Source organism: Pistacia vera, unplaced genomic scaffold, assembly GCF_008641045.1.
Source record: "Pistacia vera cultivar Batoury unplaced genomic scaffold, PisVer_v2 Contig156, whole genome shotgun sequence".
Lineage (NCBI taxonomy): Eukaryota > Viridiplantae > Streptophyta > Magnoliopsida > Sapindales > Anacardiaceae > Pistacia > Pistacia vera.
The window spans coordinates 78047-93576 of record NW_022195641.1 but is presented as its reverse complement, the minus strand read 5'-3'; the positions used below and the strand labels follow the sequence as shown (position 1 = coordinate 93576).

At 38.3% G+C, this 15530-nt stretch overlaps 1 pseudogene; it reads left to right on the top strand.

The window, feature by feature from the left end:
* Nucleotides 1-3738: 3738 nt before the first annotated feature.
* On the top strand, nt 3739-15317 carry LOC116124788 (annotated as a pseudogene).
* Nucleotides 15318-15530: the final 213 nt, after the last annotated feature.

Sequence of the window (15530 nt, the reverse complement as noted above, 5' to 3'; positions counted from 1 at the left end):
CAGATCAGCTGGGGCGGTGCAACCGCCAAAAACCCCTGCAGGTCGCGCGAAAGCGCAGCAAAGGGAAATAGCCCGTGCCGCGAGCATTGCAGCGTGTAGACGAAAAGGTAAGCAAGTGGCAAAAAACGGGCCTACGGGCTCCAAAAGGCCAGCTAACACCGACCGCGTCCCAAGTAGAATACCGGTCTCATTAAGACTCGGTGAATGGACGCAGCCTGAGCTGTCCCATGCCACATCGCAAGTACACCCCCATAAAAGTGCTGGGCGGGGCGATTCTTATCACCGCCAGCAAAACGATCTAGATCATCATCGTGCGAGAGGTTCCCATACTTCGCAGGGCGGTTCTTACCACTGCAAAGGTCGTGAAAATACCCCGCACCGTTCATCGCCATCACACACCTCTAGTCAGCGTGTGTCGAGAGTGGCCGGAACCCCTAGCCGAGGCGAAGAGGAACCTGACCTCCGGATTTTCCTCAACCCTAATCGCGAGGGCCGAACTCGCATGGGTGAAAGCAATCCCCAAGTGGCTCCATTGCCACAAATTGAGGAGCTGCAGCGAGCTCTAGATAGACTAAGAGCTCAGCAAAATGAGCAAGCGCAGGTCGCGTCTGCGTCCCCCTTCTCTCCCAAAATGCTAGTTGCTCCACTCCCGCCAGGATTCAGGATGCCCGACATGCGGGCGCTCGACGAAAACTTTGATTCGTAGGATCATTTATATGAATTCAACGACCTGATGGGGCTTCATCAGGTCTCAGATTTGGCGAAATGTCGTTGTTTGGCAGTGACTTTATCTTCTCATGCCAAACGATGGTTCAGGTCACTCCTAGCAGGATCGATCAGTTCGTGGCCTCAGATGAGCGTGACATTCCTAAGGCACTTTCAAGCAAATCGAAAGTTCTCGATGACTTTGAGCTACCTCAACAATATAAGGCAAGAAAGGGATGAATCCCTCCAGTCCTACATTGACCGATTTCACAGAGAACTGAACAAGGTAGCTCATACTCCCGAAGAGTATGTTCGAACTCTCATCATAGCGGGAGTCCGACCACAAACCGACCTGAGGAAAGAACTATAGGCTGAGGACGATGTTTCCCTCACAGAATTCTATAACCTTGCGGAGAAGTACCTCTGGATAGAAAATTCATTGGCGACGCTCCCCCATCGCGACCTCGGTGCTTCAGGCAGTACGTCTGGTCGAGGGGAAAGTAGAAAAGCTAATCGCGGAAGGGCCGCTGACGATCAGCGAAAATAAAAGAAGCCTCGCTACAAGCCCAAGAAGTCTTATGCTCCTGTCCCTCTTCGCGATCGCGACAGAGAAAAATATACGCCTCTGAATGTATCCGTCTCGGCTATTCTTGATAAATCCGAAGAAGCCAGCCTACTCGAGGAACCTGAGCCCATGAAAACTCCTGCGACAGTCAGAAATAATAAAAAGTACTGTCGCTTCCATTGGGACAATGGGCATCACACAGATGAGTGCCGAGCTCTCAAACAGGCAATCAAAGATCTCATCAAGAAGGGTCATTTCAAGGAGTATATTGACGACTCTACTCCTGCGCGAGAGACAAGTCAAGAGGAACAGGGAAAGAAGCGTCGTGATCGCTCAGGGTATTGCAGTGTCAACCTGATCTTCGGGGGGCCGCACCTCGCGGGGAACATACGGGGTGCCCAGGAAAGTTATGCTCGCGCGGCTCATCAAGACCCAATCAATGTGATGAACACGTCGCAACGACCACAAAAGGTTCGCAAGGAGAAGCCAATTGCCTTCTCCGAAAAGGATGCAGCCCATCTGCATAACCCTCACGATGACGCACTTGTGATCACGCCCCTCATAGGGCACCATAACGTCTGCAGGATGCTAATGGACAACAGAAGTGCTGTGAACATCCTATTCCAGAGTGCTTTCGAAAGAATGAACTTGGACGAGGTCGACCTGAAGCCCGCCTCAATCCCTTTATATGGTTTTATAGGGGACCAGCTGATCCCCAAAGGAACGATCCAACTTCTAGTCACGCTGGGTGACTATGATGAAATGACTAAAATTACTTAATTCCTAATCATGGATTGTCTATCTGCCTTCAATGGAATCCTAGGGCAACCTCTACTAAGAAGCTTCAAGGCAATCACTTCTATATACCATCTCAAGATGAAGTCCCCACCCCGACGGGGATAGGGGAAGTCAGCGGATCGCAAAGCGCATCTCACGACTTCTACATAAAGGCAGTGCAGATGACGTGTAAAAGGAAGGGTATCTCGCGTGGCATTCCCTGACAGGCTATGGCATTCAGTCGAATTGAGCCACAGCCAGGTCCAGCCGAGGACAATATGGATTCTCGGATTCATGAAAGCCTTTCCAATGGGCCGGTTGAGGATCTGTCCGAAGTATCAGTCGATCAGAAGGAGCCGAGCCGAGTATTAAGGATTGGGAGCAATCTCAACCCCCAGCTCGCCTCCGAGCTGATCAGCTTCCTAAAAGAAAATATCGATGTGTTCGCCTGGTCGCACACAGATATGGTCGGGATCAGCCCGAATATCATCTGCCATGCGTTGAACATCGACAGCGAAGCTAAGCCAGTTCGCTAGAAGAGAAGAGCGATTGATCCAGAGCAGTATGCCGCCTTAAAACTAGAGGTGGATAACCTACTCCGAAACGGGTCCATCCATGAAGCACTCTACCCGACCTAGGTTGCCAACCCGGTCCTGGTAAAGAAGCCCAATAGAAAGTGGCGAACCCGTGTCGACTTCAACGACCTCAACAAAGCGTGCCCAAAAGACAACTTCCCACTGCCTAGGATAGACCAGCTTGTAGATGCCACCTCGGGGCACAAGCTGCTAAGTTTTATGGACGCATACTCAGGATATAATCAAATTTCAATGTACGCACCGGATGAAGAGCATACATCCTTTATTATAGATCGGAGACTATACTACTATAGAGTTATGCCTTTCGGCCTCAAGAACGCTGGCGCGACCTACCAGCAATTGGTTAACCGAATGTTCTCCGAACAGATTGGCAAGTCAATGGAGGTCTATGTAGATGACATGCTGGTCAAATCCCATGTCGCTTCAGATCATATAACGCATCTCGCTGAGATGTTTGACATCCTCTGACTATACAGAATGAAGCTGAATCCTCTCAAGTGTTCGTTTGGAGTACCCTCGAGAAAATTCCTAGGATACATGGTTAACCAATAGGGGATAGAAATCAACCCTGAGAAAATTCAAGCTCTCCTCGATATGGAAAGCCCGACCAGCAAAAAGCAGGTCATGAGCCTAAATGGGCGAGTAGCGGCACTTAGTCGCTTCATATCGAGGTAAAAAGATCGATGTTTATTGTTCTTCAATGTCCTGAGGGCCAATAAAAAGTTTAACTGGACTCCCGAGTGTGAACAGGCGTTCCAAAGTATAAAAGAACACCTCGGGAAGCCACCTCTCTTGTCCAAGCCTCTCCCGTAAGAGATCCTTCTCTTGTACCTGTCCGTCTCTCTGTTCGCGGTCAGTGCAGCCTTAGTTCGGGAAGAGGAAAAGGTCCAATGGCCAGTGTATTATGCGAGCAAGCGTCTGTTGGATGCCGAGATGCGGTATCCAGAAATGAAACGATTAGCCTATGCCCTGCTGATCGCTTCCAGAAAGTTGCGACCTTACTTCCACGCCCATACAATCCATGTAATGACTAATTACCCGCTCAGGCAGGTCCTCCAGAAGCCAGAGGCATCGGGTAAATTGGTTAAATGAGCCATGGAATTAAGTCAGTTTGATCTGAAGTACAAGCCTAGATCGGCTATTAAGGGGCAGGCTGTTGCTTACTTCCTTTCAGAATTCTCCTATCTTCCAAGTGAGTTAGAGCAACAGCCCAGCGTAGCCATCCAGGAAACTGCTCAGAATCTATCGACTTCGTGCCTCTACGTCGATGGATCATCGAACAGAAAGAGGGCTGGTGCAGGTCTTCTCCTTTTGAGCCCCGAAAGGGCTCACGTTCACGGTATCCTCCGGTTCAGATTTAAGGCAAACCTAAGGGGTTTTTTTTGTTAATTTTTAAATTCTACCTCGTAATAATCACCTAACTCTACCTACCAATAATATTCCAAAAATACTATTCCAAATGACCAAACTAGGGGTGGGCAAAATTTTAGGGTAGAACCGAAACCGACGAGTACCCGGGTGACGGTTCTGGTTCCTACCCGGAATCGGCCATAACAGGGTAGGTTCCGGTTCCAAAAAATTGGAACCAATACTATGCGGTTCCGGTTCAGGTTCCAAATCAAAGGAACCGGAACCGGGACTAAATAATATAATATTAAAGAATAGGGGTTTTTTTTGATATTTTGCATATCATATAAATATATAATAAAATTTTGGTTTTTTTTTATTTTAGTATAAAAAATCTTATTAATTTTCATTAGAAGATCAATTTTTCAAAATATTCTTATTAATATTTAAGTTTCACTTATTACTTGATTAAAAAATTAATATATATTAAGACATTTACCTTAAATAATAGCTTTTAAATATTTATTATCGGTGAAAACAAACAATTAAATACTTATAATCAAGCATCAAACATCAAGTAAATATAAACAAATATATTATTTAATGTTTTCCACTTAATTGTTAGGGGTGTAATTGTATTTTTATAAGGGTTTATTTGTCATTTTTTAGAAAATAGGGGGTAATTATATTTTACAGGATACCCAGAACTGGAACTAGAACCTATGTTCCAAGTTTTTAGGAACCAAAACCAACGGTTCCAGTTCCGGTCCCAAATCAAAGGAACCGACTGGTTCCGGGTTCCAATTTCGGTTCCTTTGATTTCGGGCAGGTACCTGGACCCGCCCACCCTAAACCAAACAAACACACCCTTAACTTTTCAGCTAGATTAAGGACATAGTTATAATAGTCTCTATGTGGAACATACTCAGGAAATAATTAAGTGCTTGTTTCAAATTAAATTAACCTTTTTCATATAAAGAAAAATGTGAAAACTCCATTCACTAAAAACTGCAATTCTGATTATTAGAAATTAGTAAGTTTATCTCCATAAATTAATTGAGGGTTATAATTATTTCTCAAGATATGATGTAAAACTTTGTATTTTGGGCCTACAGTAAAACGTTATATCACTTCCTGCCTTATATGATTGAAAGGGTTTGTTGTCTAACAACTGATCTATTTATTCTTTTGATAAGAAATTCTGAAAATCTTACTCTTGGTTTTGTTGTTCTAGTTTTGAACAATGACTGTGCGCATGCCACATTTTGTATGGATCCGTTGGTTATCTAGGGCTGGTCTTTCTTTTTTGTGAACAGCTTGTTCACTTCTAGTAAATCTCCTTGTCTTTCCCATCCTATTCCGAAGGTGACTAAACCCTCTTATTCTTAATTATGTATACTTCGAATTTTTGTATAGCATTTGTCAGAATCCATATTAATGGAAAATCCTTTTTGGATTGTTTTACAAGAGTGTGACAGAAAATATTCCCTTTACACAAAGAAGGGATATAATAATGAGGATCTGAAGATTTAGCAAACTAGAGTGCTAGTATATAGAAAAAGTAAAGGTCAAGCTATTGTGACAAAATTTTAACTCAAATTTATGCTACAAATTCTTAACCATTAATTCAATGCAGTTCAATAGTTTAGAAGTTTCTGAGTTGGCATTTAAAATGACAACCTTTATCTTCTTTCTCTTTGTCTACAGGAACAATGGCCAAGAATTTGTATTACAAATTTGAGATAGAATAACCTAGCTATGAATAAATGATTAAAATTTATTGGAAGCTTATTTTTTGTCAAGCTAAGATTCTTATACCTTTTTTTTGAGATAAATGCCAACTTTCTGCCCTGAGGTTATTCTGTTAAACATATGGTTTTTTTTTCGTGCAGGTTAGTGGAATGGCAACATTCTGCATTCCTGTTGAAGATGGTGGTGTCGGATTTGATTAAGTATGTTCCTATTAGGAGTCTTAAACTTGTTACTCGTTCAACAAACTTTAAGCTTTTTATTATTATTATTTTATTAATGCATTTGGCATACAAATGTGTGCCTTGTCTTGGTACTGTGTAGGAAAAGGGATGAAGACTGGCAAATGGGTGACATTGTTCACACACTGGCCAACAGAAGGTGGTTAGAAAAATGTCTTGCTTATGCTGAAAGTCATGACCAATCTTTAGTTGGTGACAAAACAATTGCGTTCTGGTTGATGGACAAGGTTAGTTGTGTTCTTACAACTTATAGCATACAAAATACCATAGACCTTAGCCGTACTCTTGCTTATCTACATATTGTTCACGCTGAAGGACACAGGGTACACACCTTTACATGTGCCGTAGAAATGCTTTTTGGTTCTAGAATAAGAACTTTGGATTTGTCTAAATGAAATTATTGTCAGACACCTCTGCTTTATAGTTCATTGTTTTTTTGTGTTTAGAAAAACTAATTTTGTTATTTATGCTATAAAAACTAAATTTCCACATAGGCATTGCACAACATCTTTATTAGATGGAGCTGCTAATATTTCTTTAATGAAATTTAAATTACAAGCCTATTCCCTCATTATATCTCTTCTTAAAAGTCCATTCAAATAATTTATAGAGCATGTTATCAAATATGTTTCTTTTGATGCACAGGCGGTACCACTAGCATGAGAAAACTTATAGTGAGAAAATTGAATGGTAGTTAAAGTTCTTGGATATGAATGCAATAATTTTTACGTTCTGGAAAGAAAATCTTTTTCACTCTTGAAAGGATTTGTGTATTTGAAAAAAAAATTAAAGAAGAATCAAGAAGAAAGAAGAAAGAAGAAAGAAGAAAGAAAACGTGATTGGGTAACTGAATCTTGTTCTGATATTTTCAACTACAACTACTAAGCTGTTACAGATCTGCTTTTATATAAGCATTGTAAAACAGAGTAGAATAAAACACAGTGTTGTTTTAAGACTTTGTCTAAAACGCTGTGTATTACAAACGTGAGAACAGTAACAAACTTCTCTTCATCTCATTCTCTGCTTAACATCTTCCCTCAAAACAGACTTCTCTTCATTTCATTCTCTGCTCAATATCTTCCCTCAAAACAGACTTCTCTTCATCCCATTATCTGTAGAAAATTAACTTTTCCTTTCTAGAGAATCAGTCACATTTAACTTTTCTTTGAGAATATTGAACCTTTGTCCAGGCAAAGCTTTTGTAGAGCATCAGCAATTTGATACTTGGAAGCTACATATTGAACACACAACTTCTTTTCAGCAACCAACTCCTGCACATAATGAACATCTATTTCAATATGTTTCGTCCTGGCGTGGAAGACGGGATTGGAAGAGAGAGCTCCTGCACTCATGTTGTCACACCATAGTACAAGGGTTTTATTTATAAGAATTCCAAGTTCTTTGAAGAGATTCTGAATCCATACCAATTCTGTGGCTGCCTGACTTGAGGCTTTATACTCTGCCTCTATTGAAGACAAGGCAACAACCTTCTGCTTGCGAGAGGACAATTGAACCAAATTTCCTCCAAGATAGATGTTGTATCCAGTAGTTGAACGTCTGTCAGTCATGTCATTTGCCCAGTCAGCATCTGTAAACCCTTCTAAGAGAAAATTCTGGTTTCTTGTAAAGATTAAGCCATGTTGGACAGTGCCCTTAATGTACCTGAGAACTCGCTTACAAGCTGTTCAGTGAGCAACCGTGGGGCATTGTAAGAATTGACTTAGTCTGTTTACAACAAAAGCTAAGTCAGGTCGTGAAAGAGTTAAGTACTGTAAGCCCCCTACAATGCTTCTACAAACTGATGGCTGATCAAAAGAATCACTATCTTCTTTGCCTAATTTAGTCCCTATTGCCATGGGAGTATTGCAAGGTTCGCAATCTGCCATTCTAGCCTTTAGAAGTAGATCCTGAGCATACTTAGACTGAGTTAGTAGTAACCCTGAACTATTTCTGTCAACCTCAAACCCAAGGAAATAATTCAATGCACCTAAAGCCTTCAAAGCAAACTTCTTGTTGAGATCTTCCATAATCTGAGCAATCAAGGATGAATTAGTACCTGTAATTAGTATATCATCCACGTATACAAGCAAGGAGATGATTTGGTTGCCTTGTTTGAAGTAAAACAGACTTGTATCTGAAATAGAGCTGATGAAACCCCAATCAGTTAGAGAATTCTTCAGCTTGTCAAACCATGCTCGAGCTTGCAAACATGATGAGGAAACTGCAAATCAGAAAAACCTTTAGGCTATATCATGAAAACAGATTATGTTAGTTCACCATTCAAGAAAGCATTGTTAATGTCTAGTTGTTGAATTTCCCATTGATTGTGGACAGCTAATGATAGAATGATCCTGATTGTGGCTAGTTTAACTACTGGAGAAAATGTATCGAAGTAGTCAAGGCCTGAGGTTTGTTGAAACCCCTTGGCTACCAATCGGGCCTTGTACTTTTGCAGTGAACCATCAGGTTTTAACTTGGTTTTAAAAACCCATTTGTAGCCTACTGAGTTCATTCCTGAAGTAGAAGGAACTAGCTCCCAAGTGTTATTGCGAAGAAGAGCTTGAAATTCTTCTTCCATTGTTGTTTTCCATTCTGGAATGGTGAGGGCTTCAGCAGCTGTTTTTGGTTCAGAAAGAATGCTCTGAGTGGTTAAATAAGCCTGACCTACAATGTGGCTTGTTGAAGCCTATGAAGTTTTGGACCTAGTCATCATAGGATGATGATTAGCAGTTGTGGTTTCCTTTGGAAAGGGCAGCACCACTTCAAGTTGTAATCCAGGAGAACAAGGATTTGGAGAACCATTTGAGACAGTTGTAGACATCTCAGCAGTGGTTGAAACTGCATCAGAAGTAGAATGAGGTACTAAAGATGAACTGATAGTGGGATTAGCAGTGGGCACGTTTTCTTTTGTAAAAGGCAATACCACTTCCAATTGTATTCCACATGAACAGAAGTCAGGGGGCACACTTAAGTGAGTGGAATTTACCATATCAGTAGTTGTTGTTTCTACAGGTTTGCTTCCAGTGGGAATGTCATGAGAAGTGAGGTGAGATGCTGAAGAATTAGGCATGGTGTTAGTAGAGATTTTGATGGTTTCTCTATAGTTTTCTATTGAATCGTCAAGAGAAGAATCTGGACTAGAGCTTGAGCTGATGCAGTGATTAAGGGTCCATGATGAAACATCTCCTGTTACAGTAGACTCTAGACTGGAACTTGAGCCTGCAATGTCAGAATCTTTGAAAAGAAAATAGTTAAATCCATCTTTAAAAGGAAATGTTGTTTCATTAAATTTGCACTGTCGAACAATATAAACCTTCCCTGAAGCTGAAAGGCACTTGTATCCTTTATGGGCATTATTGTAACCTATAAACACACATCTTTCAGTGTGATATGATAGTTTATGTCACTGATATGGTCTGATAAAAGGATAACAACAGCATCCGAAGACCTTGAGATCAGTATAAATTGGTTCTTGCTTGAACAACTTCTGAAAAAGAGATAGGTTTGCAATTGGAGCTGAAGGCAACCTATTGACAAGATAGGTTGCTGTTTTAAAGGCCTGCCACCAGAGACAAAGAGGCATGCCAGCATGTGCTAGTAAAGTCAACCCAAATTCAGTGATAATCTTTTGTCTCCTCTCTATTCTTCCATTCTGCTGGTGTAAGTATGGACAAGGATGCCTAAAATGGATACCATGTTGTTGAAGATAACCAGCAAAATGTCTAAACTCACCTCCCCAATCAGTTTGTAAACACTTCATTTTAGCATTCAACTGATTTTTAGCAAAGCAATGAAATTGAGTAAAGAATTTGAAAGCTTCATATTTTAATTTCAATGGATAAATCCACATGTACCTACTATAATCGTCCACAAACAACATATAGTATCGAAACCCCTCTGAAGAATAAACTGGTGTAGGTCTCCATAAGTCAGAATACACTAATTCAAGAAGACCATTGGTTTGAAGATTAGAGTCAGGAAAAGAAATCTGATGCATTTTGCCAAATTGGCAAGCTTCACAAAAATTCAAGCTTTTATTCTTATCAGAATCACATACAGAAACTTTATTCAATATCAACTTTAAAGTTTTCTCTTGTGGGTGCCCTAACCGAGCATGCCACAGAGTTGGAAGACTAACAGCAACATCCAGACAATCTTTATTCATACAGTTATGACCATTATTGTGATTCTCAACATGTAGACTACTATTACTACTGGAGGGGATATCAGAGTTGGCTGAAACAGCAACATGATAGTGTGCATCACATGCTTTAGTGCTAGCACTAGGTGAAAGGGAAGCCATACTGGGAAGTGAGAGTTGAAGCTGATATAAACCGTTCTTCAGGAAGCCTTGAAGTAGTACTTCTTTGGAGAGTTTATCCTTAACAAGGCATTGATCAGAATAAAACTCAACAATTACACCATTATCTTTGGTTATTTGAGATATACTCAACAAATGTGGAACACACAACATGTTTCTAAGATGAAATAACCTTGAAGATGACTTAGAAAATAAAAGGGACTCACCTGTGTGTGTAATAAGGACAAATTGGCCATTCCCAACTTGGACTGTGGAGCCACCTTGATAATTGTTTTTAAGAAGCAGATTAGTGGCATCGGCAGTCATATGATTTGTGGCTCCTGAATCCACATACCAGGTTTGGTCATTAACAGTGTTTGGAGTAGCTATGGACAATTGATTAAGCTGTCCTGAAACACCTGAAAGAACATTCTCTACATAGTCATGATTAGATCCTGTAAGACTTCAACAACCATTCTGAAAGTTTGTTGAACTAGAGCCCTAAATGCTTTGAAAACCTTGACACTATGGAGAACTCTCTTGAAAACCTGAAGAATTCGAGTAAGTGGAAGGTAATTGTTGCATTGTCTGTCTAGGCAGATTCTTTGCTGCAAACATGGCTTGAGCTGATTCACTTGATTTTCCAGGATTCTGACTATTATGAGATGGCATTAAAGGACTAGTAACAGGTATAGGAAAACCTTGAAATCCTTGATCAAACCTGTGATAGCACTGTATTGCAGAATGTCCTCCTTTACTACAGACTTGGCAGATTAGTTGAGGCCTAAAATAGCCTCTGCCTTGACCCCTATTTCTCATCATATATGGGTTATACTGAAACATGCTAGAGTCAAAGTTACTAAATAAGTTATTTGCTGGTATAAATTGAGATTGGTAAGGTAAAGAAAATTCAGGTCTGGGACTTCCTTGACGCATGGGATTTCCAACAAGCTGAGGCATATTAGACACATTAGAACCCATTGGTGCAAAAGAGTGCATCGACATGTTAGAAGACAACGGTAGATTAGACAGCATGAAGGTCTGATTTGACAGATTCACACCTCCATTCATACCTGATACAGGTTGTAAATTTTTGTTCTGAGATACCAAAGACACATCATTGCTTCCTTGACTGAATCCTTGTTTAGAAACTACAAAAGCTGAACCAAGCTGATCATGAATACAATTGTAGGCATTATGTTGTCTCTCAAGTCACATCTCATGCTTATGAAGTAGAAACTAAGCCTCTTGTAATGTAGTGTTACTACTATTAGAAGTAAGGTTAGCAACCACTACATCATATTCTGGTCCTAACCCGTCAAGAATGTACAACAACAGCTCCTCATCATTTATATTTACTCCACTTGCAACCAATTCATCCCCCAATTCTTTCATCTTTAGTACATATTCACTAATACTACATGAATCTTTCTTAGTAGTTTGTAGTAAGTTTCTTAAATGTAGTGTCCTAGTTTTAGAAACTGATTGAAAGTGCAATTCCAAAATGTTCCAGATTTCATAAGCAGTATTGCATTTAGCTATGTTTCTAAACATTGATTCAGAGATAGTGGAAAATAACCAACCAACAAGGAATTGATCAAATTTCTTCCAAGTATAATAGTTAGGGTTTGGTTTCTTTACTGTCTCCCCTGATTCATCTGACTTCTCTATCAAAAACATTGAAGGACAAGCTTTCTCTCTTGTAACAAAGACATCCAATCCATGAGAGGTTAACGCTAGCAGAATTTGCGACCTCCAGAATGTATAATTCCTCTCCAACAACTTGACTGAAATTGAAGGTAAAGTAGGAGTAGCAACTGTAGCCGCACAACTTGTAAAAATGGAGTCCATTGTTCCTAAAACTGTGGATGAATTAGCTAAATCAGAGTTTGGATTCACCAGCGTGTCTAGGGCTCTAATACCATGAAAGGATTTGTGTATTTGAAGAAAAAATAAAGAAGAATCAAGAAGAAAGAAGAAAGAAAACGTGACTGGGTAACTGAATCTTGTTCTGATATTTTCAACTACAACTACTAAGCTGTTACAGATCTGCTTTTATATAAGCATTGAAAAATAGAGTAGAATAAAATGCAGTGTTGTTTTAAGACTTTGTCAAAAACGCTGCGTATTACAAACGTGAGAACAGTAACAAACTTCTCTTCATCTCATTCTCTGCTTAACATCTTCCCTCAAAACAGACTTCTCTTCATTTCATTCTCTGCTCAATAACTCTTATTTCATTTTCTGGTAAATAAGAGGGATTACAATTTATTTTAGGGAACAGTCCTTTCAAACTCCTAATTAATTGTAAAGCTATCAATCCTAGGTTTTATGGTTCAACCATTACTAACTAGAAATTAGTGATCCAACAATTATTCACAAATATTTCACATAAATGTAAGATTTGATTTTGTCTAACTTTTTTCCTTCTCTGGAAGAAATTAACCAGCTTCTCCCTACAATAAGCTTATTTGAAAAGTAACACGGTTCTGAATTTTGATGAACGAGCTAGAGTCTTGATCTTCTGTCCTAAACTACTTTTATCATGTTGTGATCTTTAATTTCCACGCAAAGATCAATAATTTGGATATCATTAAGATTTATCACTTTGGTCATTTTGATAATTTAAATTGATTTAGGGCAGGAGATGGAGTCATCATTCTTGATGGTCATAAATCTACTCAATTGTCTCATTCTTCTGATTTCACATTTTTTTATGTGTAGCATTAAGTTGGAGTTAATCTCAGTAACAGTGCATTAATAACATCATTGAGGAAAAGTTGTGTGATGGATACAATTAAGCTTTTACACTCATAATTTCAAAATTTATCTTAGATTTGTGCCTTTCTGTAGGATATGTATGATTTCATGGCTTTGGACAGACCATCAACTCCGCTTATGGATCGTGGAATAGCATTACACAAAATGATCAGGCTCAATACTATGGCACTAGGCGGAGAAGGATATTTGAACTTTATGGGCAATGAATTTGGGCATCTTGGTGTGCAATTGATTATTAATATTCTGTGTTTATGTCTTTGCATTTCTACCCATCACTGACTTAGCATTTGTTGAGTGTTAAGCTCTTAAATGACTTGATGTTATTCTTTTCTGTTGTTAATTTATATAGAGTGGATTGATTTTCCAAGAGGTGAGCAGTGTCTTCCTACTAGCGAAGTAATTCCTAGGAACAATTTCAGTTATGATAAATGCCGGCGTAGGTTTGATCTGGTAAGTTTCTCCCTCAGTTAGAACTTTAACAATAAATCTTGCAGAGTTTTAAAGGGCGTACCTAAAATATTTGCTTACTTTCATGTTGGCATCATTAAATTAATGAATTGCACGTAAGTTTTAATGTAGACACAGAGTGAATTTGAGAGACACTAAATCTATTATTAGCAAGAATAGGCTTACTATAACTAAAAAATTCGGTGAATATATTATGATGAAGAAAACCACGTGCAAAGTTTGCTAAATAAGATTACTTGGCCGAGATATGGTTGTTCATGATCATAATGAGGAGAAAAAGAGTTAAATCTTTTTATGGAAACCTTCTTTGACCATATAGTGCCAAAAGAATCATGGTCCTATATACTGTATTTAAGTGTATATGAATTCTCTTAGGTCATGGTTGGTCGGTGGAAAGGAAAGGAAAAGAAAAAGATTGTACAATGGCATGGAAGAGAATGAGAATGAGAACATACATAGTAATAAAATAAGATTTCCATAATTTGGTTACAAAATTATGGAAAAAAGTAAATCATAAATAATTTGGACAAGTTCACTTTCTCGGAAATATTTGATATTTTTATCTTTTCATGTGGGGAATTACAAATTATAATCTAAATTTAATATTTAAGCTAATATGAAATATCTTAGTATTTACTTCTTAAATATATGAGATTTTTTTTTTTTTTTTTTTTTTGGTAGTTAATGGGCCTATAAGGTAAGGACTCAAGGTTCTTATTCCCAAGACTAAGTAAAACTATTGAAGGGATCCTTAATATTTTGGACAAAGGAATCCAAGTCCTTATCCCATGGTTTCCTATGAACCAAAAACCATTAATCTACTTTCCAACTTCTTGGTGCTTATCATTTTATTTTCAACTTATCAGCCCTTTGTCGTTTTACTTTTACATCTAACCTAATCACTTAATTAACATACCGTTTTAATTCATATGATTGTTTTGTTGTCTAATTTATATGATTGGCTTGTCATGAGATGTACATATTCTATCTCTTTTAGAAGTTACTTTTTTTTTTTTTTTTTTTTTTTTTTTTCCTTTTTATGACATACAACATCTTTGCATTGTTTTAGAAACTTTCACAGATGGCATCCATATAATTCTTAAAAGTAACTATATATTATTGGGTATCGGATACAACCAGGGGGATGCAGAATATTTAAGATATCACGGAATGCAAGAATTTGATCGGGCGATGCACCATCATGAAGAGAAGTATACTATAAGCTCTAACTGAACTAAATTTCTTACTTGTATAATTAATGTCAAAAAAATTTGGAATTGTGCAATGTTATGGTATTTATCCATTAAATATTTATTATGGTATTCTATGAGTTATATGAAGGCAATTATAATATATTCATCATATTTTTCAGTACACTTTAAAGACTTTTTAGAATGAAAAATAGATCTACTAGTTAACTGTTGTTGCAGTTTATTACTTCTGAGCATCAATACATATCACGTAAAGATGAAGGAGACAGGATTATTGTCTTTGAGTGGAAACCTTGTTTTTGTCTTCAATTTTCATTGGAGTAACAACTATTTTGACAACTGAATCGGCTGCTTAAAGCCAAGAAAGTATAAGGTAAGCATTAACTTTTTTTCACTTTTTCATGTTTTACCTTTGATACTTCTAATATTTTATGCATATGGTTATTTTTTCTTACCTAATTTTTTTTTTTTTTTTTGTAATAATCCAATTATTTAAACAGAAAGTTTGAATCTTAGATTAACTTTTCTCTCAGTTCTAGATTTCATTTTTACTTATCAGGGTGTAGTGCATTCTAATATCATTTGCGTCAATGAAATGTATTCAATAATCGGTTCAATAGGATTTTAATCAACTTAAATTTCATGAACCTCCATGTGCAAATTCTAGGCTTCTTGAATTTATGCTTTAAATCACACCTTTTATTTTTGTCATTTCATAGCTTTACTCGTGACACCTCTCTCATAGTGACCTAATGGATTCTTTTACTAGAGAAAGTTTTTAATCCTAAT